The 27,340-nt window shown below is 36.4% G+C and overlaps 1 long non-coding RNA gene across 1 annotated transcript in view; it reads right to left on the bottom strand.

Moving 5' to 3' along the window:
- LOC103096335 (uncharacterized) overlaps nucleotides 1-27,340 on the bottom strand; it is a 112,189-nt gene that overhangs the window by 27,062 nt on the left and 57,787 nt on the right. Inside the window, exon 3 of the long non-coding RNA XR_461924.3 lies at nucleotides 8,375-8,421. This is a non-coding gene — a long non-coding RNA (uncharacterized LOC103096335). The remainder of the gene's footprint in view (nucleotides 1-8,374; nucleotides 8,422-27,340) is intronic.

Here is a 27,340-nt window from a genome sequence, read left to right as displayed (position 1 = left end):
CTGTGCCTACATGAGGGGTAGAATTGTTATGGGCTTAGGAGAGGAGAATTGGTCATTTGGCTTCTAGCTGCAGGAAAGAGAAAGCACGTAGTTTTGGATGTCTTCAGAGGAAGTCCCCTAGCAGGAAAAAAATTACTTTGGGAAAAAGTCAACACATACTGGGCCTGCTTCCTTGATCATATACCCAATTTCTAGCTTGCTGAATTAGGGACTTGGGAGAATTTTCTCTTGGGGGGAATAAGGAACTTTCATTTGAATTGAGCTCTCTTGGTCCTAGAGGGAGAACTCATTCACATTGTGCATTGTCTGGCATATTCTAATATGTATATATTCTCTGATTTCTGTTTACTACTGATTTGAATTAAATAATTTAACTAATTTACTCTTCAGTGCATGTGTAACTAGCAGTCAGTGGAAAAAGAATCAAGCCTTTGGATATAGTTTGGGATACTTCTTTCCCATTATAGGATAGCAATCAAGAAAGTGTTTTAAACCTAAAAATTATTTCCTATAGGCTAGCAATATTTGGGGATAGACAGATAGGTATAATTCTAGTCCAACGTCTCCTCTCTGAGAAGAGCAGAGTAGGCCAACATCATGTCTCTACCTTTCTGCTTTCATTCAGGCAAGAATGAAAATCTCTCTTTGGAGAAGGGCAAGTGAGATTCCCTAAAAATACTCCCTTACAAGCGATATTTTGATGGTTCTTTGTGAACACAATCACATATAAACATATGGACAGCACACACACACATCCCTTACATAGTATAAATTGCAAAAGTGGCATTTATCAATAGGATGCTACTTCAGGTCAGCTTTCCTTCATGGATCCAACACTTTGAGTAATTTCTCTTCAGGGTCTTCCGTGTTTTGAGTGAGGCCATCTCTGGGTATGCTAACACTTCCAGACAGTTCACAACTGATTCTTTTTAAAAATCAGATATTGAACAGTGGCAGATGTCCCTGAGAAAACCTGGACATATGTTTAAACTGGTAAAAATCCAGCTGGGCCATGTGGAAAGCTGTCTTCCCTTCATCTTCCCTAGTCATAGGAATATTTTATTTTCTCCTCTAGGAATCCACCGTTGAGACCAATTGACATCTATCTAAGTTGAACCTGTGGCATGGTACACTGGCCCACTTTATTCCTTTTGTTCCAAGTCTACTAGTTTAAATATATTGTTGGGGTAGAAATGTAAGGGGGTTTTATAAAAAGTTGAACTGAATTATTTAAGAATAGGGTCACCAGGAATTTAATTAATTCCAAAGAGATTTATTTTGACAATTTATTTATAAAATATAGAAAGAATGAAAATAAGAAAAACCAGAGAGAGAATAGGGTAAGATATCTAGCCTACACACTAAGTATTTTGCTCTGACCCCAGGCTCAACCCAGGCAGGGCTAATTAATCCTTAGCTGGAGGGGTCTTGGCCTTGAGCCGAGGACCTGTAGGTGCAGGGAGCCTCTCTCAAGAGGGTAGGTCTCTCCCGAGGTTAGTCCCTTCAGAAAATCCAGGAAAGGAGCCAGCCTTTTTCACTCAACATGTGTCAGTCCAAAGGGAAGCAGTCTGAGATCTCAAGCCCGAGCTCCTCCAAAATCAAGTCAAAGATTGCAGAGAGAAAAGACCTGTCACAGGAAGTTTCTTGGCATTTTTAAAGACCATTTCTTTTTGTCACTTCCTGTGAATTCCTTCATTTTGACATGTATCATTACAGCTAAAACTTTGCTTAGGACTCCCCAGGGGGCAGTCAGTCAATTCTGATTTGTCACCCACTATTGCACACATGGGTCACAGACCTCTCCCACTCAAGTCTGAGTTGGGTGTATATGCTTTTTGTGATTAAATCTAAAAATGGGCAGGGGAAGAGTTAATTTAATCTTCACAATCAGGGGAGAGTTAATTTAATCTTTACATTATTCATCTTTTCATTCTTTAGAACCACTCCTATAGGGGATGCATTTGGACTGTCAGGTTCTGTGATGTTTCTAGTGACTGATTGTATTGGACATGACTTCTGAGGTCTTCCATGACAGATAAAGGAATTTTAGATTCTTTCTGAAATTGTTGGAACTCAGTCAGATGAATTCTATGAGTGGCTCCTTGGGCATATCTTACTTTCCATTCATGCAGTAAGATTGTGGGTGTCCTTTTGTGGGTCTCACCCATGCCACCATTTCTTTAGGTTCTGGGGCATCATCAAAATCAAATCCTTCAGGACCTATTCCTAAGTTTGAAAGTGTTCTCATGATGTGTACACTGCTGCCACTTGCCTCTATTTTCTAGTAGGATTCTGGATAGGCTTCATTAATGGTCAAAGTATTCAGGTCTTGGGTCCCAGCTCATTTCTTACAACATCCTGCTAGAATTTTGAACAGGCTGGAGTTGGTTTTCATCATTGAGAGTTGGCAGATTTAGTTGTTGTTTTTTAAAAACCCTCACCTTCCATCTTAGAATCAATACTGTGTATTGGTTCCAAGGCAGAAGAGCAATGAGGGCCTGGCAATGGGGGTTAAGTAACTTGCCCAGGGTCACACAGCTGGGAAGTGTCTGAGGTCACATTTGAACCCAGATCCTCTTGACTCCAGGTCTTGTGCTCTATCCACTGTGCTATCTGGCTGCCTCTATTTGAGTAGTCCTTATCACTTTGTCTTTCAAGTTCTAGCCCTTTCTTTTTAAAATAAAAACCCTTACTTTCTGTCTTAGAATCAATACTGTGGATTGGTTCCAAGGTAGAAGAGTGGTAAGGGCTAGGCAATGGGGGTCAAGTGACTTGAAGTTCTAGCCCTTTCAAACAGCATAAAGGTGCTTTCCCTGAGTGTCTCTGAAAAAACAATTGAAATATGAAAACAACTTGAGGTTCCCTGTCCAAGATAGCAATTCAGTCCACATATTCAGTTACCAGTCATCTTCAATCACTACCTGTAAGTAGGTTCCTATGAGCCCAGGTATCACAAATTCCTAAGGAACTGATGATGAGGTCATTGCTATTGTTCTTAAGGCCCAGGTTGACTTTGTTCCTTGGCCGTCTCCTTTTCTTCAAGGGATTTCAAGAGATTTTGACTTCTGTAGGATCAAGGCTACATTTTTTTTTTACTACTACATTCAACACATGACTAGCCATTGAATTCCCAAAGGAAAGTGAGTTTGCCTCTCTGGTTATAGGAAAGGGAAAGGGAATAATTGTTTGTATAGGGTCTACTATATACCAGGCACTGTGCTAAGCACTTTACAAATATTATTTTATTTATATTCTGATGGAAGTGTTTTATCAAGTCTCTGTGAATGCTACTCCCTCTGCCCTTTACTTTCCCAAGGAGAATGGTTTTGTCTACTTCTTCCTATATATCTGTCACTCAATCTGCTGGCTTCTGCCTCTGAACCTGCATTTGCATGATGGATTCCTTGCATTGTTTGCATGGCTTATGAAGGAGAAGATATACATGGGCCAGGTGAGAAATTATGGTCCTCCATATTTGTTAGCTTTTGTCTCACCTCAGTTAACTATGGTGGTAGTAGCTGTGAATCAAGACCAGTGGTGGTTAGGGTGGTATATATCAGACCTCTGCATGCTAGATATTACACAGTCTTAATCAGACCCTGAATCCCATATGAATACACGGAGAACTGACTTTTTCTATCTTCCATAAGCAGCACTTTCTAATGACCTCTCTCATCTCTCTGTCTCTGTCTGTCTCCTCTCTCTTTCTCTCTCTCTGTCTGTCTCCTCTCTTTCCTCTTTGTTTCTCGGACTCTTCCGCTCTTACATATAAATACACAGACACAAAGAATTCTCTACTTCTTTGTCTCTTACACACACTTTACTCTCATTCAAATGGCCTTTTCTCATACAAAACCACACAGTTCTTTTTTTTCTCAGATAGCATTTTGTCTGTCACTATATGCTTATCACATATACAGATAACTGTCTTATAAAGTTTCTCTCTCTCTGTCTCTGTCTCTGTTTCACACACACAAACCATATACACTACACAAATGAATGCATACATATACCTAGATCATTCACCCTGGAACATTTCTTTCCTGGTTCTGGAGTCTAATTTCTTTAAGTTTTTCTCCTCTTAGTCTGTCCTTGCTTCCTTATTAAGAAGAAGAAATTCTGGACAGAAATTCAGTGCCTTACTGAATTTCTTACTGAATTATTCAGTTGGCACTCTAGGTAGTTGGAACTACCGTATAGGTCCCAGTTCTTAGTAGATGGGGAAGAATTGGTTGGGGGGTGGGTGGGCAGAGTCCCATGGTTTAATATTCTGTAAGGAAAATGAGACCCAGAGGAATGGGAAGCTCTAAAGAATGAAATTCTGTTGACACAAACACAAATTATTTCCATGAGAAATAAAAATGGGAATTGTCTAAAGAGACTGTTTGTATATCAAGCTTATCAAATAACTACATTAAAATAATGTGATTGGAAATTGGAACCAAGGTTAAGAAAAGGAAGAAAATGAAAATGATGGACTCTAAAAAAGATGTCTGCAATGCTAAAGCCAATAATTTTATAATTGGGAAGCAGAGAACAAAAATATAGAACAGTGCCTGAAGGCCAGATATATTAAATGTTACCCCTTCTCAAGGATATTCTGATACCCTTAGGGAATTGGGGATGGTTCTCTTGCCTCTGCCATTGACTTAAATCTCCACTCTATTCTCCCAATTTTAGGTGTCCAAGCATCCCAGTTCCACTCAATCAATTGATGGTCAAATTGGCTTTTCAAATTTGCTTCAAAGGTATAGCAAGAACAAACATGCAAACATTTCACTCCAGCACCTGGGGGACATAATCCCTTCTACACTGTTTTGGTCTCTGAGAAGGACGAGGGAATTAGGTTTACAGTTTATTCCAGATCTCACATAATATTAGCCCCACTGAGTTCCAAATAGGCATGAGACAATGTTGGGGGAAGAAGAGAAGAGCTTTTCAAGGCTTCTGGATGGACAGGTTGCAATGTTTGACCCAGAATATTTGGCTTCAAAGATCAATTGCTTGAGCTCCCAGATGTGACTCCACTAGGCTGCTAGGTAGCACCGTATATAGAGTACTGGGCTCGGTCAGGAAAACCTAAGCTGACTTCTGGCCCCAGATACCTACTAGCTGCCTGACCCTGGGCAAGCCCTTCAACCTTTGTTTGTTTCAGTTCCCATATGTAAAATGGGTATAATAATACCACTTATCTCCTAGAGTTGTCATGAAGCTTAAAAAGGAAGTGATAGTGGTGAAAATTGTTTAGCATGGTGCCTGGCACACAGTAGACACTATATAAATGCTTATTCCTTTCTTCTTACCTTCCTGCCCTTAGAAGTGAAAAGGACAAATGAAATAAGATAAAAATTCCAAGCCTGTTTCTTGGCACCGCAGGGCCCAAGGGGAGAGTGAGGTAGCCCTCAGGCTCTCTCTTCCTCAGCTTGAGTGAATGAGTTGTTCATCCCTTGGCACTGCCAGAGTTGTTTACTTCTGTTAGAAAAAGAGACTGTTGCTTTGTTGGTTTCAAAAAGCAGACAATTCTGGTAATGCAGCCAATGTAAAGAAGATGCCTTCTACCACATGACAGGCCAATGTAGAATGTCCACAGGTCTCCTCTTTAGAAGCGGGTCCTTGGAATCTTTCACATGGGTACCTCCATCAGGGGCAGTCTGGGCATGCACCAAACATCCATTACAAAAGGTAGCGAATGACCAAAACCCAAGAAAAAGGAAATGATTTAAGAGAACATCTTGTTGTTTTCAGAGAGCTAGTCACCTGACCTGGATTACCTGCATCCTAGGGTACTAAAATAACCAGAATAGGCAATTGCTAGGCTACTGTCCTTTGCTGGATCCCTGACCCATAACAGGATAAGGGCAAGGGAGGTGGTTGATGTGTGCTGGGGATTAGGGCAAAGAATCCATGAAAGCCACAAAATGTGGAAGAGCAGATCCACAACTGTATGAAGGTTTGCATGGAAGAGTTAGGAATACAACATAGAGGGATAAATATAGAGTATTAACAAATACTCTTTTATCTTATGTAGCATCTTTTCCTAAAGAGACCATGATACTCCCTTATTCAGCTATGACTCTACTACTGTGAGGGAGGATAACACAGATAGGTGCCACAGGACTGGGGCCGGCTCATTGTGTTCCAGATTTTTTAAGAGGTGGATTCTTCAAATATGGATTGATGAACCTAATTTTGATTCTATACAAAATTTTATCAATTGTTAAGGAAAGGAAAGATTTGTAGCTTTTAAAGAAAAGCAAGTCGTTATAACTTGAGTCAGCAGAGATTCATTAGGAACAAGTCATGCAAAACTGACCTGACTTTTTTCAAGATTAAAAGAGGAATGAATTTCACTGACATAGTTTCCCTAGATTTTGGCAATGCATTTGACAAAGTCTTTTATTTTTATTATTTTTATTTTTTTTTAAAACCCTTACCTTCTGTTTTAGAATCGATACTGGGTATTGGCTCCAAGGCAGAAGAGTGGTAAGGGCTAGGCAATGGGGGTTGAGTGACTTGCTCAGGGTCATATAGCTAGGAAGTGTCTAAGGCCTGACTCTCAATCCACTGAGCCACCATGTTGCCCCAACAAAGTATTTTATGATAGGCTTCTCCCAAAGTTGGAGAGATTTGTGCTGGATGACAAGACAGGTAGGTAAATTAAAAACTGGTTGGCTGGGTGAGGTGAGGTTGGATAGGTGGCTCAGTGGATTCAAAACCATACCTAGAGATGGGGGATCCTGGGTTCAAATCTGGCCTCAGAAACTTTCTAGCTATGGGACCCTGGGCAAGTCACTTAATCCCCATTCCTTAGCCCTTGCTGCTCTTTTGCCTTGGAAGGGTTTTAAAAAATTGGTTGGATGACCAAATCTGAAGAATGGTGATTAATGGATGAATTTCAATATGGCTGGAGGTCTCCAGTGGACTCTCAAAGGGATATGCCCTTGGAGTTGTTCTGTCCAATATTTTTAGCTGTGATTCAGATGAAAACATATATGACATGTTTATCAAAACTGCAGATGAAATCACTTTGGGAAGGATAGTTAACACATCGGATAAAACAAATGCAGTCCAGAAAGATTGCCACAAACTGAAATGATGCACCATTTCTAATATGGTGACACTTTCAGAATCTATAATTATAGAATAATGGACTTGGATTGATTTCAGCAGTCATCTGGGCTAACCAATATTTGTTTGAGAATCCCCTCTACAAATAGTTCTGCAACCTTTGTTTGTAGAACTCCAATTAGAGGGAAATCCATAACCTCTCAAGTCAGCCTATGCCACTTTTGGACAGCTGTAATTGTTAATTGTTACATTGAATTAAAATGTATTTTTCTATAACTTTCATTCATTGCTCAAGGTTATCTGGGGCCAAGAAGAAAAAATATCATGCTCTTTTCCTAAATGGCAATCCTTCAGTACTTCCCAGAATGGCAACCTAAACCCTTCAATACTTGAAGACAAACATCATGCTTCCCTAACTCTTCTATTATTTGGGATAAATAATCCCAGTACTTTAAATCAATCTTAATTAAAAAATATCCTTACCTTCTGTCTTAGAACCAATACTGTGTATTGGTTCCAGTGCAGAAGAGCTCTGAGAACTAGGCAATGGGGATTAAGCGACTTGCCCAGATCACACAGCTAGGAAATCTTTGAGGCCAGATTTGAACCCAGGTCCTCACTACTCCAGGCCTGGTTCTCTATTCACTGTGCTACCTAGATGCCCCTCAGTCAGTCTTTAGATGGCATGGTCTTGAGGTCCTTCATTATCCTGGTTGTCCTTTTTCTAATACTCTCCAGGTTATTAATGACCTTCCTAAATTTTGGCTTCCAGAACTTAACACAACACATCTGAAATGGTTTTTCTAGGGTTGAGTACATTGAAAATACCACTTCCTTCATTCTGAACACTAGTATTCTCTCTCTATATATAGCATAAATAGTTTGTTTTTCAGCCATATTGCACTGTTGGGTCACATAGAACTTAAATGTAAGTGAACACAATAGACAAAAAAAATCAATCTCAGGTCAGTGAAGTGGTTCTAGGGATAGGAAGTCCTGGGTTCAAATCTTACCTCAGATACTTTCTACCTCTGTGACCCTGTGCAAGTCACTTGACCCAATTGCCTAGCCCTTACCACTCTCCTGTCTTAGAATCAACCTTTAATATTGATTCTAAGACAGGAAGTAAGGGTTTAAAAAATCAATCACACAGGCATAAAATGGGGGAGAAATGGCTAAACAGAAGGTCAGTCAGTCAGTCACCCAGTAAACACTTAGTAGGCACATACAATGGTCCAGGCACTGTATTAAGCACTGAGGTAAAAAAAAGAAGGGCCAAAGAAAAATCTTGCCCTCAGATACTCACCATCTAATGGGAAAGTCAAAATGCAAGCAGCCATGAATGAACAGGTCCTAGACAGGATAAAATGGAGAGAATCAATAGAAGGAAAACACTGAAAAAGGCTTGAAGATGTTATTAGATTGCAAGAGCAGCAATGTGATATGGCAGTCAAAAAAGGTAAAAGCAATATCAAGATGCTTTAACTGAAGCAAAGTATCCAGAATGAGAAGGATTATATAGTTTCATTGTACTCTTAACTTGGTGAAACCACATCTGGAGTATTATGTTTAGTTCCTGATATCACATTTTAGTCAGGATATGGACAATCTGGAGCACATCCAAAGTAACCAGGATTATCAGGAGATTTCAAACCATTCCACATAAGGATTTATTGAGGGAGCAGTGAATGTTTATCCTAGAAAATAGAAAACCTAGGATGCATTAGGGGGAATAAGATAACTGTCTTTAAGCACTTGAAGGGCAATTTATGAAAGAGGATTAGATTTCTGTTTAGACTCAGAGAAAGAATTGGGAGCAATGGGTAGATGTTTCAGAGATGCAGAATTTAGTTCAAGGTAAATTCAGTTGACCCATGAGTCATTACCAAGGTCCTGGATTTATTTGGATGAATTCAATTTTTGAATATTTTCAATGATAATATTCTATGGCTCAGGACCACACCCAGTATTTCCCCAGGGAATATTAGACTTGGCTAGGTTTTAAAAAATAAAAATGCTGTAAAATAAATGAGGAGGAGGAGAAAGAGGAAGGAAGAAAAAGCATATTTACATTCCATAAATACATAGATAAAACAGTTATTAAGCACTCATGATGTGCCAGGAACTATGATACTTTAGACTTCTAGCATATATGTTGGAGTAGGTAGAGCACTGAACTTGAAGTCTGAAGAGCCCAAGTTCATATCCAGTTCCTGTAATTACTTGAATGATTTGGGGTAGTTTACTCAATTTCAGGTCTCAGTTTCCTCATCTTTTAAATGATAGGGTTGGAATCTCTAAGTTACCTTCTAGCTCTAAATAAATGGTTCTGTGGTCTCTTTCATCCTGTGGTGAGCCTCTGCCTCCAAGACAATCCTCTAGACTTATAAAATTGCTTTTAGTGGAAACCCCACTTCCAAATCAAAGGAAAAAACTTTGGATCTTTAAAGAGTAAATTCTGTTGTGCCAGACCTGTAAATTCCTCATAGTTCTCAGTAACAATAAGGATCAGGTCCAAATTTGTTCCTTTTTAAAATAATGATTCTATACCTCTTCTTCTTGGCTTTTGCTTCCACAGCTCCTCATTTGAACCAAGTTCTTGTCTTGGATTAGTAACTTCTTGGTCACTCCGTAACTTTTATTTCACAGTTGTCAATTCTTCCTAAAGTTCCTAGTCTGACCCAGGATTTTCTGATCATTCTTCCGTTGCCTCCTTTCCCTGCCATTCTGAGAGCCACATGGTTGGCTAGAGTTGGTGGTGGTGGTGGGAAGTCTTTCTGGTTTCCTGAAGGAGTCATGCAATTCTGAAGGCTTCTATAGAGAGATGAATCTATATTGATGTATAATCTCCCTCGCTTCTCTTTGTTGGACTGCTTTTCTTTCCAGCTACAGTTCTTCTCCGTCTACAAGCCCTTGAAAGGGCCAAGCCAAACAGCATAGCTCAGATTTTTAAAATTTAACAATGCATGGACGTGGCTTAGTATGAGAATAAAGGTTGCTCCTCAGTGGAGCAATGAAGACTTTAGATCTTGATAGAGTTCTCGTATCTGATCTGGGAAACCCAAGAGGGAGAGGAGCTTCTCTTAGACCAAGCCTGGGCACATCTTCTACCTAAAGAATAGTTTTTCATCAATAAAGACTATCAAAAATCCTTAGGAGTCAGTGAGTTCTCTATCAGAAGAGTTCTTCCAACAAAAGCTGAATGACTTTTTATCAGGGAAATCCTTTTACATATATATGACTTGGACAAGATTATCTCTGGGATGCAATGATTTTATGCTTCTTCTCTTTATTTTAAATGTCCTTTATTTTCTAATTAAAAAATAACATGTTTCTATTAAACTGATCAGTTTTCAACTTCACCTTTCCTGCCCTGGATTTCTTGAATAAGCACTTAAAGCATTTATTTAAAGAAGAGGGTTCATTTAGGGTTAGGGGAAGTACTTACAATTCCCAGGAAGGAAACAGTGAAAAAAAGATTGCCATACTACTAAGTATTAAATTCTCATTGCCTGTAATCCCAGGAGGTGAGTATAATGATAATAAATTGATGATAACAGTAATAATAATAATAATAATAATAACTTCCTCAAAACTTAAACCCAAACATGCCACAGAGAAGGGGGAATGAACAACAGCAAAGTACAGGAATGCCAGCTAGGGTGATGTACAGAGGGACTTTGTATGACCACTAGTATAGCTATGAAGGTCTAGCAGAGGTCCAGTGATTTCACTGATTGGTTTAGCATCTTGGTCAGTGTAATGAACCTACTTCAGAGGTAGAAAAAAATAGATGGAGTGGCTTAGGGTTGCAGTGGAAGTATCATGGTTAATAGATTGACCCAAAGGATGTCAAACTAAATGATACTCCATGTTTTGGCACCACAAGAAGGTAAGATACACTAGAATGAATCATACAAAGCAAAACACCTATTGCTAAAAAAAGCTACAGCACAAATGGCACTGACCGCTACAACAGGCAAAACATTAGTAGTTATGAAATGGACTAAATTTATGAATACTTTCATTATGTCTCAATACTGTTTTATAGCAAAGTTAGAAAAAAATCCTACCCATTATAGGTAAGGTCTTCACACCTAGTGTTTGGTTAATGATACCTTCAGCTCCAGATGACGCAACAACATATTACAGTCAAAAGCAAGGGAATTATAAGAAACAAGTTTACCTAAAAACTCAAATTAGATGAGATAAAAGCTGAAATTAGGAAAATGAAGAAAGCTGAAGAAGAAAAAATTTTCAACTTTTTTAACCCGAATTCACTTGAGATCTTCATTTAATACAAATTACAGAAATTCTACCTAATAATGAAGTGAATGCCATTAATAGTACCAATGTCTCAAATGATTTTGAAGAGGAGATAGGCAACCCTTTAATGGGAACTTTTAAAAGAGTCTTTTTTTTTTTTCAGTTTAATAGCATGAATGCAACTAACAGACCAACTACAGCCCAAAAAAGAGATATAAAAAACTGGCATTTGCAAAAACCACCATGAACAAATTCTTCCATGATATTTGATAGAACATGTGAAAAAAATTAGGAACTACACATAACAGTATATGTCCTGGCCATTTCCATGATAATAACTATAAAAGGAAAGATAATTCTAAGAATATATCCTATCCTCTTTCAGGTTTCATTTGTTGTCTTTTCCAATTAGCATGTAAGTTCAGGGACTGTTTTTCTGCTTATTTTTATATTTCCAGCACTTATTACAGTGTTTGGCACATAATAAATGCTTAATAAATGCTCTTGGACTTATAGGACTTGACTATGGCAAAAGAAACTCCCAGAAAGCTATTTAGAATAGCTGTAGAAAGGCACTAAAGGGGGCATTTAGGTAGTACAGTGGATAGAGTCTAAAGAAGGGAGGTCCTGGGTTCAAATGTGACCTCAGACACTTCCTTTATATGTGAACCTGGACTTAGTCCTAATTGCCTAGCCATTACCACTTTTCTGTCTTAGTGTCTAAGTGTAGTTAGTATCTAAGACAGCAAGGAGGGGGTATTTTTTTTTTTAAAAAGGAAAGGAAAGAAAAAAAGGCACTGGTAGATTATATTAATTATGGATGGATGGAAAGTGAAGTAGAAAACCTGAATTCTACATCTTCCAACAACAAAACAAAAGTAACAACAACAAAAAAGAAATATGTGGCATGGAATTGGGAAAACAAGAATATATTAAAAATCTTAGATTCCCTTAATCAGCAATTGAAAGCAAAAGAAAAAAAATTAAGGTGATATGAGTCATAGCCCTGGAAAAAAGGAAAATGAAAAATTCAATATTGCCCAACAATTACTACAGAGCCTTGAGAAGAAAGGAAATCAAAGGAAATGGAAAAAACCCCAAAGAAGGAGGACAGGGAAAATTTCTAGACATCTCTATGGTCCCACAAAGTCCAATCCCACAAAAATGCAAATTGGATCAAATGTGAAATAGAAAGAATGCATGCCATTAACATAATGAAAAACAGAATGATTATGTCAATGGAGATGACTGAAGCTTTAGCTTCCCTGCAAAACAAAAAAAACATTAGGATCACGTAAAATCTGTAACTGTTCATTGAAATATTTCCCTGTGGCTCACAAATTTCTAGCAAATCACATTACCAATTTCCTCTTAGATTTGAGCCTACACCTACCTTTCTGAACAGAAGGCATCAAATATCAAAGAGATGGAAACACCAGAGACACCTCCAAATATAGCCCAAATGTGTGTTTATGTAACTTATACAAAGCATTCACCATTTGCATCTTTAATACTTATGTAATCCATGCCTCAATACTCATTTGCATGGGGCACTCCTTACTGGTGGCAATTATTACTAAATACTCTTTCGATATCTTGTTCTCATTTATTTTGTGTATTGACTGGTTTAGATTCTCATTTTTATGTTCTCTGACTTCTCTGTGCTATTGGCTTGGATAAATAGATTTATTTGCTATTTGCTATGTATGTTCATTGTGGAACTTGCCTTTGCTGGGAAGGGAGTCAAGCCTCGGATACATATCTTGGGCTGCTCTTTCCCTGTTAAGGGATAGTGATCAGGAGCTCAGTTTGAACCAAAACATTTCTTCCAGGCTAACAATATTTAGAGGGTAAATGAATAGAATTCTAGTCCATTACACTTTCTCTGAGGAGAAAAGAGGACCAGCCTCTGGTTCTAACCTGATGGCCTTTCTGGCAGGAATGAAAAGTCTCCCTTAGAGAAAGGTAGATGGAGGAGACCGTAGAGACATCTATTCATGTCAGCCACATCTAGATAGACCAATATGGACCTGAATTATTTCCATGAACAATATATACAGTCACTCTTTACATCTACAAAAAGTAATATGTTGGCTGGGAAGTAAAAGAGTGGACCCAAAAGTCCCAGCTTTGGAAAGAGCAACTTATCACTGACTTGATAATTATCGAATAGTTGCCTGAAAACACCAAGATATTTATAGCATCTTTATTGATTTGGGCAAAGCCATGACTCAGCTCTGTACTCATGGCTTATTCATATCCTGAAAATATGTAAACCAGACCCAAGTATAGTGAGGCCATGAATATTTGAAGTCTACATAGAAAACTGGTTTCTCTTTTTAAAATGCTACCAAAACAATATTTAGAAGAATTGATATGAAATGTGGAATCTTTCAGTGTCATGGCTTCTGTGTCGCTGGTGGTTCTGCTCAGTTATAAATCTATTATGGTCTTTCCTAAATATAACTGAATATGGATTCTAAGGAAAAGAGGAAGAATTTCAAAGCACCTTATTATCCACTTGATATACATGGGTAGCATCAAGTAATATAGCTCCACCAAAAATATATTAAACAATTTCTATACATCATGAACTTTTTCTTTAATATCACAATATCATTTGGACTTGGTAAGTATAAAATTCTTAATGTGGGCCAAGTAAATATAGAGATAAAGGCTTTGGTTTGAATTTGGAGGTAAAACTGAATCAATAGTTGAAAGTGATACTGCAAAATTCCCTGGTCTCCTTCAGGCAAGACACATACTACATACATAAAGTTATCAAAGAGAAAGATATGTATAGCAAAACTTCCTAGTGTCTTGAAATCAAAACTCAGGAAAAAACACATGAAAAGCAATTAACATCAATGAAATGCTAGTCTTAATACCTAGTTAAAATTCTAGACCAGTACTCCTCTGAGGAAAGCAAAGGGCCAGTCTCCAGTCCCAACCTCTTCCTTGTCCCCTGACAGGAATTAAATCTCCCTTGGAGAAGGGTGGATGACGGAAATTCTAGAAATATCTATTCATGCTTCCCTGTGAGCTAAGCTAGACAGACCCACGTGGTACACATAATCTACATGGGCAACACACACACACACACACACATTCATTTCTCCTGAAAGAAAATAACCTACTGGCCAAGGAGTAAAAGGGTAGAACAAAATGTCCCAGCTCTGAAAAGAGCAACTTATGATCAAGTTTATAATTATTAAGTTTACCTGATTTTTTTTGAACCATAAAATGGACCATAGCAGATTTGGAAAGTAGCCTGACAAAAGGGCATACAATATTAATGAAATATGGAGCCCACAATCCTAAAATACCCAAGAAAAGATTAACACTTTCTTTTCAATTAAAAGGGGAAGAAATTTACTAAATGTTCTCAGAGCATGTGATAATCATGTTAAAATCTTACAAAATACTTTTGAAATAAGAAATCATCATTTCATTGAGCAATAGGGTATATACCACTGGGTTTATTGAATGTGAACTAGAAAGTGATTTATCTTTGCATAAAAATCTATGAGTGATGAGGTGATGAAAGAATTTATTTAGTACTTTAAAAGTTTGCAAAGCATTTTACATATATAATTTGGCTATTGTAACAACCTTGTAAAGTAGGTGCTATTATGGTCACCATTTTTTGTATAGGAGGAAACTGAGGCTGAAAAAGATTATGTGACCTGTATGGGGTCACAGAGATAATAAGTGTTAGAGGTAAGATTTGAACTCAGGGCTTTCTAACTCCAGGACCCAGACTCCATCCATTGTGCTATATAGAACTCAACCAACAATATGTCACAGATCAAACAATGGTAGTCATGCAGTTTCTTTATAGAAAAGGAAAGGTTTTATGATATGATAATGATTCAGGACCAAGGCATTGTAATTAGAAATTCCAGATGTGTTATTCTTTAAGAACTGAGACTTATTGATCAATGCAGAGTATGGAAGGAAATGGTAGAAATTGTGTAATATTTCACTGTAAGCTATAAATAAGTAGCATCTATTGATTACTTAGTAAACATAAAGGAGTGAATTGGTAGATAGAATTATCACCAGAGGGACAGCTAAGTGGCTCAGGGGATAGAGAGCCAGGTCTGGAGATGGGAAGTCCTGGGTTCAAATGTGACTCCAAACATTTCTTAGCTATGTGACCCTGGGCAAGTCACTTGAACCAAATTGCCTAGCCCTGACTGCTCTTCTGTTTTTGAATGGATACTTAGTATTGATTCTAAATAAGAAGGTAAGGATTATTTTTTTAAAAACAGAATTAAAACCAGAAACTTGCTACCTTACATAAATTAACAAATGACAAATACTGGTTCAAAAATGTATACTTCAAAATATCTTTGGAAATTTAACAAATAGCAAGTGAAACCACACCATTATCATGGACAGAACTATTACTCATAATTGATTAGACTTGATATTGATTCAAAAAAAATTTAAGAACATTTTAAATAAATGTCAGCATGCCAAATACTCATAATTTCCAAGCTCTTTGGAAGGAAAATCATTCAAAATATAGGACATAACAGAGGAAATCAAAATTGTGTGGGGACTAATATTCTTATCACCCTGTCTACTACTGGACTTGTCTACTACTGGACTTGTCCCAAAGATGCTTTTAGCAAGTCGAAAGAAGATGAAATTACATCCCAGTACTTTCCTTAAATTGCAGAAAGATGTCATTTGACACCTGTGCCATAACCCACAAAATGTTAAATATAGAGTTATGATAATGTTATAGCAATTTGTTCCAGGAGCATTTTTATTTGAAATTAATAAAAAAATAGAAAAAGAACATGATGGACCCCAACAGAAACAATCATGGTTTATCTTTATTTGGTATTAGCAGCTTAGGAGGACATCAGAGAACCAGGTAGTCTTTAAAAAATCTCCATGGGAGCCCAAATAAACAGTTTTATTTGTTTTTTTCCCCCAAGGGGAGCTAAGATGGACCCAAGAAATATGATCACTGATAGAGCAATTGCAAAAGGCTCCAAGATATATGCTAAGTTTGTGTTTCTTCCTAAAATGGCCATCAATGATCTCTTCAGCAAACACAAAATAGTGTCCCTATTAAAATGGAGGGTGAAAGATTTGGTGAATATCTCTAATCTTTGGATTATTAGTGAGGATAAAAGGTTCTTAGTATAGAAGAAATATTCCAGGGAGGATGATAAAAAAATTCTGACATGATGGAAGAAAACTAGTGTCAAAATATAAGCAATGGGAAGAACATGATAAATATTAATAAATAAAACTGAGTTGGGGAACAGGTAGGTAGCTCAGTGGATTGAGAGCCAGGCCTGGAAATGGGAGATGCTGAGTTCAAATTTGGTCTCAGACCCTTCCTAGTTGTGTGACCCTGGGCAAGTCACTCTTCTGCCTTTTAACAAGTACACAGCATTGATTCTAAGATGGAAGGTAAAGGTTTAAAAAACTTTGGTTTGATTAAAAAGCCCAACAAAATAGAAAAATCATTGATTAATATGATTTTTAAAAATAGAGAAGAAAGCCAAATCATTAGCATAAAAATGAAAATGATGAATTTATCATTAATGAAGATGAAATCAAAGCAATTATTAAGAGGTACTTTGCCCTATTATATGCCAATGTGTTTAACAACTTAAGTGAAATGAAAGAATCATTACGAAAAAATATTCTGCCTATGCTAACAGAGAAGATAGAATATCTAAATAAATTTATTTTAGAAAAAGAAATTGAACAAGCCATAAATAAACTTCCTAAGAAAAAAGTATCAGGACCAGATGGATTTACAAGTGAATTCTACCAAACATTTAAAGAGCATCTAATTCTAATAGTAAATAAATTATTTAGATAATTGGTAAAGGAGTCTTGCCAAACTCCTTTTATGAAACAAATAAGATACTGATACCTAAACTAAGAAGAGCAGAAACAGAGAAATTATAGATCAGTTTCATTAATGAATATAGATACAAAAATTCTAAATAAAATAGTCAGGAGACTGCAAGAATATCTCACAAGGATTATATATTATGATCAGACAGGATTTATACCAGGTATGTAGTGATGGTTTTATATAAGGAAAACAATATAATTGATTACATCAACAATGAAAGCACCAAAAATCTATTGCTATAATAAATGCAGAAAAAGCTTTTGACAAAATACAGCACTCATTCCTATTTAAAAAAAAAATTGAAAGCTCAAGTATAATGAATTTTCTCTTAGAATGTAAAGGAAAAGAAATTCTACCTTGTGGCTGGATGACACATATGAGAATTTTCATGAAGAGTGATTCCAGACATTCTGAAGAACCACATCATGCTGGCTGGAGGAATTCTCTTACACTGTCCAAGAGGAAGAGGTGTATCATGGTAGTTGTTGTGCCCTTACTGAGGGATATAGTGCTATTGAAGTATAAGCTTGAAGACCTGAAAATAGCTAACTGACAGGTGTGGTACCTTCCTGGGGAATGTATTTAGTTTGTGCTTGAAAGCTTGCCCAAATCTGTTAAATTAACTAATAACCACCCGTTTCTAATGATTCATATGGGAACAAATAATGCAGTCAGAATAAATCTGGGTGAATCTCTAAAGATTAACATTCTGGGTAGGATAATGAAGGCATTTAGAAGCACACAGGATATTTACATCTATTCTCTCGTGTGAACTTTAAAAACTACTCCACTCTACTTAGACCCTACTTTAGGGGAAGACAAAGTTGTAATTTCCTGATTGAACAATGAAGGTACTTAGTTCTCACCTTATAGTGAAGCTATAACCTTAAGCTAAGTCTATTTTTAGATCTAATACAAAAAGGTGTTAAGTAACTATAAAGGTTAAATTAATCACAAAAAGGTCAAGTAACTTACAAAAGGTGAACTTAACATAGAAGTGTTAAGTAACTCTAAAGATATAATCAAATCAAAGAAGGTGAGAACTAAAAGTATGGGCAGTCCTGGAGAAAAAGCCTTTAATGTGATTGGTAGATGTGAAAATTTAGAGGAGGAGGCACAAGGATGAAAGGATGAAATATTTGAGATTTTTCATCCCTCAAGTAGACTCTCTCTCTTTCCCTGATTGGTGGTGGAGAGTTAGCTGAAAGCTGTGTACTGAGCCTTTCAGCATCTTAGCATGGCTACAAGCTATTGTCCCATTCAGTGCTGAGTTTCTGGCTGAATTTTCCTCCTTTACTTTCCAACTTTTTCCTCTCAGAAGCCTCTAATCTTCTTCAGAGACCTAGAGGAGGGGAGTTTAAAACTCCCCCTGGCATAGGCCAGGTAGGAGAAATTCTATATCCTCTTTCCTCCTTCTTAAATTCCTTCCTTCTATATTAATTAAGTTACCATAATTCTCCAGACTGACTTGGGAATTTTATTTGGCGACCATTTAAATCTAGATTTAAAGTCACAACCCTAAAATTATCTGACACTCAGCTGCTGGTCATGTTGTCAGGGGAGGAAAAAGTAAGACACACAAAACCAATGTAACCAATATTAGAAGGGAAGCAACAGATTGGGAAAAAATTTATAACAAAAACCTTTGACAAAGGTCAAATTTCTCTAATTTATAAGGAGCTAATTCAATTGTACACAAAATCAAGCCATTCCCCAATTGACAAAAGGTCAAGGGACATGAATAGGTAGTTTTCAAATAAAGAAATCAAAACTATCAATAAGCACATGGAAAAGTATTCTAAATCTCTCATAATTAGAGAATTGCGAATCAAAACAATGCTGATGTACTACCTCACACCTAGCAGATTGGCCAATATAACAGTAAAGGAAAATAATAAATGTTGGAGGGGTTGAGGCAAAATCAGGACACTAATTCATTGCTGATGGAGTTGTGAATTGATCCAGCCATTCTGGAAGGCAATTTGGAATTACGTGCAAAGGGCTTTAAAAGAACACATACCCTTTGATCCAGCATTACCACTACTAGGTTTGTACCATAAAGAGATAATAAGGAAAAATACTTGTACAAAAATATTCATAGTTGCACCCTTTGTGGTAGCAAAAAAATGGAAAATGAGGGGGTGTCCCTTGATTGGGGAATGGCTGGACAAATTGTGGTATCTGATGGTGATGGAATATTATTATTTGTAAGGCATGATGATCTGGAGGATTTCTATATGAACTGGGAGAATCTCAATGAACTGATGAAGAGTGAAATGAGCAGAATCAGGAGGACATTGTATACAGAAAGTAAAACATTGTGGAACTATCCAATGTAATGGACAAGCCAAAACACTACTGAAGGACTTATGTAAAAGAATTCTATCCAAAATGAGAATAAGAACTATGGGAGTAGAAATGTAAAAGAAAAACATATGGCATCACTTATCACACACACACACACATACACACACACACACACACACATATATGGGGTATGTGATTTGGGGTTTAGGCTTTAAAAGATCGCTCTATAGCAAAAATGAATAATATGGAAATAGGTATCAAGTGATAACATGTGCAACCCAGTGGAATTGCTTGTTGGCTCTGGGAGGGGGAAGGAAGAGGGTAGGGAAAGAAAATGAATCATGTAAAGATGGCAAAATATTTAAAAAGAAAAATTAAAAGGAAAAAAAAGAAAAAGTTAGAGAAGTAGTCAGAGGAGGGCATATAGGTGTTATTTCATTTTCTGGTCCATAGTTTAGGTTATTACAACAAAAGATTTTTCTTTTCAGTTCTTTCTTTCTTAAACTTGTTCTTTCTGTCTTAGTAACACTTCTAAGACAGAAGGGCAAGGGCTAGGCAAATAGGGTTAAGGGACTTACCCAGGGCCACTCAGGTAGGAAGTATTTGAGGCCAGATTTGTTTCATATGACATGGAATGTATGTTAGGGAGCTGTTCGCTGGAGAACCTTCAACCTGATCAAGATGGCTTTAAACTGAAATTTGAGGAGGCCAGAACTAAAAAGATTTAGATGAAATAGTCAAGAGTTGAAGAACAACATAAAAGATATAAAAAGAAGCGTCAGTAATTCTCACACAAACCATCGGAAATATATGGAGAGCAATATTTTTGAAATTGGATGTCTATATAGCAATGGACAGAATATAGTTAACAATATAATAAGTGTAATGTCCTATACCTGAGCTAAAATATCCACTGCTCATGAACAGAGGGAAGACCTAGGCAACAATTCTTGTGAAAATAACTCCATTTCTAGAGGATTTGGGAAAGATGGTAGAGGAGGGGGTGAAATTTCTTTTACTCTCCCAATATCCCCCCCCACCAATAAAAAAATAACGCCACCAAATCAGGGCCAAAAGCAGCAAAAAAACAAAGAATTAAGAATAAAGCTGAACAGCCAAGGACAACTAGGGAGGAAGGTCTTTGACTTTCTATAGTCCCATCAGATAGGACAAAAATTGTGGAGCAAACAGCACAGCAAGCTCTAGGGGCTAGAATGGAGCAAACAAGGCAGAATCAACAAGTAGCAAGCCCTGGGGACAGGCCAGGTAGTCTCACCTTGTCTGCAGAACCCAATAATTATATCTCAGTGGCAGATACTGATGAAGTCAATAAGCCGAAGGCCCTGGGAACAGCAGCCTCAGCTCCAGAGATCCAAGTTTGCCTATACCTGGGGGTTGATTGTTAACCAGAGAAGAACTTGGAGGCCCAAAGCAAAGGCCAGGCACCTTCTGTATCTCAGATTGTGTCATCAGGAGCACACACTGGTATGTGTGTGTGGTTGCTGAGAGGCTGGGGCCCTGTTGGCTGTGCTCATCCTTAGGAGAGTGAAGTCCTTGACTGCCACCACCAAGGGGAAGTAAGCTATTTGCTTGTAGTGTCAGAATTGCCTGGTTGTAACATCTGAGGTCAGTCAGAGACTGGGCTTACATGGGGACCAGGAATTACACCTGACCTTGGGTTATAGAAATTGGAAGAACTAAATAGGACCCAGGAAATAACAAACACAAAACACCCTGAAACTGGAAGTACAATCCCCATAACCTAGGAATCTTGGGACTCTTGTGTAAAGCTAATAATTAAGCCTATTGGTCTGGCTGCTAAAAATTTTTTTTTTAAAGAGTAAACAGGAAAAAGAAACCAAATATTAGTTGCCATTATGAGGACAGAGAAAACCTGGGTTCAAACTCAGAGGATATTGAAGTAAAAATATCTACTTCTAAAATGATAAATGGCTACAAACTCAAAAAGAGCTTTTGGAAAAGCTTGAAAAAGATCTCAAAAACCAAATGAGAGAGTTTGAGGGAAAAAATAGAGAAAAAAATAAGAGTAATGCAATGAAATCAAGAAAATTATGAAAGAAAGATAACTCAAATGGAAAAAGCCTCAGAATCTCACAGGAGAAAAGAAGTCATTAAGAACCAGAATTGGACAGGGAGAAGCTAACAACTTCCTAAGACAATAAGAAATAACTTGTTAGAAAGTAATTTTTACTAAACTCATTTTATGAATCAAATATGGTGCTGATATTCAAACCAGGAAGAGCAAAAACAGAGAAAGAAAAATTTAAAAACCCACAACTTTATTAATATGAATGCAAAATTCTAAATGAAACATTAGCCACAATTAGATCACAATAATACATCACAAAGATTATATATTGTGACCAAATAAGATTTACATTATGGATGTAGGAATAATTTAAAATAAGGAAAACTGTCAATGTAATTGATTATATTAATAACAAAAGTAATAAAAAACCCAGAAGATTAAATCAATAGATGCTGAAAAAGCCTCTGACAAAATACGACATTAATTTCTATTAAAACACTGGAAAATAACATTGAAAAGCACAGGAATAAGTGGATTTTTTCTTAAAATGATATGAAGCATCTATATAAAACTACCAGTATTATTTGTAATGGGGTTAAGCTAGAAGCCTTCCTAATAAGATCAGGAGTGAAACAAGGATGCTCATTATCACAATATTATTTAACATAGTATTAGAAATGCTATCAATAGAGCTAGATGACTCACTGGATTGAGAACCAGGTTTAGACGTGGGAGGTCCTGGGTTCAAATCTGTCTTCAGATATTTCCTAACTGTATAACTCTGGACAAGCCACCTAATCCCCATTGCCTAGCCCTTGCCATTCTTCTGCCTTGGAACCAATACATAGCATTGAACCTAAGATAGAAGGTTAGCATTTTTTTTTACTTTTATGATAGCAATAGCAATAAGAGAAAAAAAAAGAAACCAAAGGAATCATACTGGACAAAGTGGTAATAAAATTATCTCTATTCACAGATGACATGATGGTATATAGAGAAAATCCTAGAGATTCAACTAAAAAGTTAGTTGAAACTATAATAATTTCAGTAAAGTGGCACGATATAAAATAAACCTACATAAATCATCAACATTTGCATATATTACTAACAAAGTCTTCCAAGAAGAGATAGAAAGAGATATTCCATTTAAAATAACCACAGATAGAATAAAATACATGGGAGTTTATCTATCAAAACAAATCCAGGAGCTATATGAAGATAATTATAAAATACTTTTTATATAAATAAAGTCAGATCTAAATAATTGAAGAAACATTACTTGTTCATGGATGGACAGAGCCAATATAATTAAAATGATAATCCTACATAAACTAATTTACTTATTCAATGTCATTCCAATCAAATTGCCAAACAACTATTTTATTGAGCTAGAAAAAAATAATAACAAAATTCACCTGAAAGAACAAAAGATCAATAATATCAAAAGAATTAATGAAAAAATATAAAGGATGAAGGTTAGCAGGGCCAGATTTTAAATTATATTATAAAACAGTAATTATCAAAACTGTCTATTACTGGTTAAGAAAGAAAAAGGTAGATTAGTGGAATAGTACAGACATGCAACAAATAGTAGTAAAAGTTTATAGTAGCTTTATATTTGACTAAAGCATAGATCTAGATTTTGGGGCTAAGAAACCATTGTTTGGTAAAAAATGTTGGGACAACTGGAAAGTAGTTAGGGAGAAACTAGTTATAGACCAAGATCTTACACTATTCACTAAGATAAGATCAACATGGACACATGATCTAGATATAAAAGGAGATATAAGAAAATTAGAACAGGGAACATATTACCTATAAGATTTATGGATAGAAGAGGCATTTATGAATCAACAAGAGATGGAGAGCATTATGAGAAATAAAATGGATAATTTTGAGTACATTAAATTGAAAAGTTTTTGTACAAATAAAACAAATATTGCCAAGATTAAAAGGAAAGTGGGAAATTGGGAAAAATTTTATAGACAATCTCGGAAAAAGGTCTTATAGCTAAAAATTAGAATGCTTTTTCAAATTTATAAGAATAAACACCATTCCCCCAATTGATAAATGACCAAAATATGTGAACAAACAATTTTCAGATGAAGAAATCAAAGCCACATATAGGTATATGAAAAAATTCTCTAAATCATTACTGATTAGAGAAATGCAAACCAAAACTAATTTGATAATCATCTCACATCTACTCATCTGATTAGCTAAAATGACAAAAGGGCAAAATGACAAATGTTGGAAGGGATATGGAAAAAAGGGGACACTACTACACCTGTTTGTGAAGCTGTGAACTGATCCAACCATTTTGGAGAACAATTTGGAATTATACCCAGAGTATCTCAAGGAGATCAGGGGAAAAGGAAAGGAACCTATATATTCCAAAATATTTATAGCAGCTTGTTTTGCAGTGGCAAAGAACTGAAAATGGAAGGGATACCCATCAACTGGGGAATGATTAAACAAATTGTAGTATATAATTGTGATGGAATACTACTGTATCATAAGAAACAACCAGGAGGTTAGGTTTTTAAAAAGCTCAGAAAGAACTACACAGGATAATGAAGAGTGAAATGAGTAGAGCTGAGAGAACATCATACATAGCTATTGATTTAATACTTGAAGAATAAATCCAAAGAATGAACTGAAAAATGGAAACATGAAAGACATAAAAGAATGAACTGAAAAATGGAAACATGAAAGATAATTTATATATACAAAACTGTCTCGTAGATGATTCATTTTATGATGGAGGAGGGTCTAAGACACATAAATATATTTTATTTTAAAAAAGAAAAAGAAAAGGACCTCCTTTTCCTCTTAGTGCACTTCAAACTTAATAAAGGAATGGTATGCCAAAAAGGCTAATAAGATCTTAAATGGCATTTATAGAGACAGAAAATCTAGGAGGAAACTTTTTATCTCACTAGTAACAAACCCTAATCCCTGGTTATATCACATTTTGAGAATTTTATTTAGTTATTTTTAGAACATTTTAGGAATGTTATTAACAAGCTAAAGCATATATATAGGAAGGCAGTCTCACAATCTTTATACACAAAGGTAGTTGAAGGAAATGGGAATATTTATCTTAAAAAAAAGAGACTTGGGTCAGCTAGGTGGTTCATTGGGTAGAGAGCCAGAACTGGAGATAGAGAGTCCTGGGTTCAAATCTGACCTCAGACACTTCCTAGTAGTGTGACACTAGGCAAGTCACTTAACCCCTATTTCCTAGCCCTTACCCATCTTCTGCCTTGGAACTGATATTTAGTATTGATTCTAAGATATTCTAAGACAGAGGTAAGAGTTTTTAAAAAATCATATGTGCAAGAAACGGTGTTAGGTGACACAAAGATAATGTCTATCTATCCATCTATCTATTGATACATATATAGGTTACCATATCTGTATAGCATAGATTTTGCTTTGAATATTCCTGCTTTGCTTATGCCCAGTCAGTCTTTTATTCCATTTTTGTCTCTCTTTTTATGACGAGAAAGCATGTTTTCTTAACTGGTTAATTAAGAATATTATGTGGGACAGTAAAAATTCTTACTGCATCAAGAAACATAGCTTTTACTTTATGATGGGAAAAATGGAATGGCTCTGCCATAAATGACATTATATCAGTTTATTGCATAATGTTTAATAAATGCTTTCCCATTCATTCCATTTCATTCGTTCACTAAGCTAGTTCTTTTAAGAAGGATTGCAAATTAATTGGCTAATATCTTTTTCAAGGACCTTCTTAGTAGATGATGCTAAGCTAATTTGTCTATAATTACCAGAATTTTAAAAAATAGTCTCCAATCAGGAGACCTGTTCACACCTCGTTACTGAATCAGTATATGGCCTTAGACAAGTAATTTTTCTTTTTAGGTCTCAGCTTCAGTCTCTATAAGAGGATAATATTTCTCTTTATGGCCTTTTATATTTCAATATCTTGGGAGTCTATGAATACTAGATGTGTTCCAGTTCCTTTGTTGTTGTTTAGACATTTATGTCTGACTCTGTGACCGTGTGGACCACAGCTTGCCAATACTATCCATGGAGTTTTCATGGCAAAGATACTAAAGCAATGTATTATTTTCTTCTCCAGTGGATTAAAGCAAACAGGTTAAGTGACTTGCTCAGGATCACAAAGCAAGTAAATGTGTGAGGCTGATCTTGAATTGAAGTCTACCTGACTCCAGACCTAGAGCTTTATTGAGAGCCACCTAGCTGCCTCTGAGACACCAGTCCCTTAGAAATGTGGAATGGTGTGATGGATAGAATTCTGGGTATAGATTCAGAAAGTCTTGAATTAAAATCTGGTTTTTGATACTAGGGGTGTGATCAGAGACAAACCTTTTATTCTCTCAGTGCTTCAGACTACTCTAAGCTCCTTATTTATTTATTTTTGTGGATTGTTAAAATTTTAATAGCAAATCTCCACAAAAGTTTTCCAAAGTTATATGATCTAAATTGTCTCCCTCCTTTCTTCTCTCCCCCCTCCCAGAGCTGACAAGCAATTTAATCTGGGTTATACATGTCTTATTACTCAAACATATTTTCATATTATTCATTTTTGTAAGTGAATAATCTCTTTTTTTTGTAAGTGAGTAATCTTATAAAACCCCAACTCCCAAATATATGCCCAAATAAACAAGTGAAAATCATGTGTTCATCTGCATTCCTACTCCAGAAGTTTTCTCTGGAGGTGGACAGCATTCTTTGTCATAAATCTCTCAGAATTGTCCTGGATCATTGTATTGCTGTCAGTAACAAAGTCTATCACATTTGATCGTTCCACAATATTGTTGTTACTGTGTATAATGCTCTTCTGGTTCTGCTCCTCTCACTCTGGAGGTCATTCCAGTTCACATGGAATTCCACATGGAATTCCTCCAGTTCATCATTTCTTAGAGCACAATAGTATTCCATCACTATCATATAGCACAATTTGTTTAGCCATTCCCCAAATGGGGAATATCCCTTTAGTTTCCAATTCTTTGCTACCACAAAAAGATCAACTATAAATATTTTTGAACAAGTAGGTCCTTTCCCACTTTAAAAATCTTTTTATATAGTGGTATTACTGGATCAAAAGGTACACATTCTTTTATAAGCCTTTGGGCATAATTCCAAATTGCCCCTCTCCCCCTAATGGTTGGATCATTACTCAAAGCCACCAGAAATGCATTACTGTCCCCAATTTTGCCATACTCCCTCCATGTTTATCATTTTCCTTTACTGTCATATTGGCCAATCTGATAGGTATGAAGTGGTACCTCAGGATTGTTTTAATTTGCATTTCATTTATCAAGAGGGATTTAGAGCATTTTTTCATATGATTATTGAAAGCTTTTATTTCTTCATCTGAAAATTGCCTATTCATATCCTTTGACTACTCTAAGCTTCTAAATAACAAATGGGTCATTGAACCTCAGAGTTCCTTATCCTCCAAAATAATGTAATCAGATACATCAAACTAACGCTAATTCTAACCCAAATCTTAACTAGTCATTTTTCAGTCAAGTCCATCTCTTTGTCACCCCATTAGGGATATTCTTGGCAAAGATACTAGAGTGGTTTGCCATTTCCTTCTCCAGCTCATTTTACATGTAAGGAATTGAGGTAAACAAGGTTAAATGACTTGCTCAAGGTTACCCAACTAGGAAGTGTCTGAAGCTAGATTTGAATTCAGGAAAAGTAGCTTTCTGACTCCAGACACTACTCTCTCCACTGCACCACCAGAACAAAGG

The sequence above is a fragment of the Monodelphis domestica genome, chromosome 2, assembly GCF_027887165.1.
Source record: "Monodelphis domestica isolate mMonDom1 chromosome 2, mMonDom1.pri, whole genome shotgun sequence".
NCBI classification, from domain to species: Eukaryota; Metazoa; Chordata; class Mammalia; order Didelphimorphia; family Didelphidae; genus Monodelphis; species Monodelphis domestica.
This window is presented reverse-complemented; position numbering and strand designations above follow the sequence as displayed.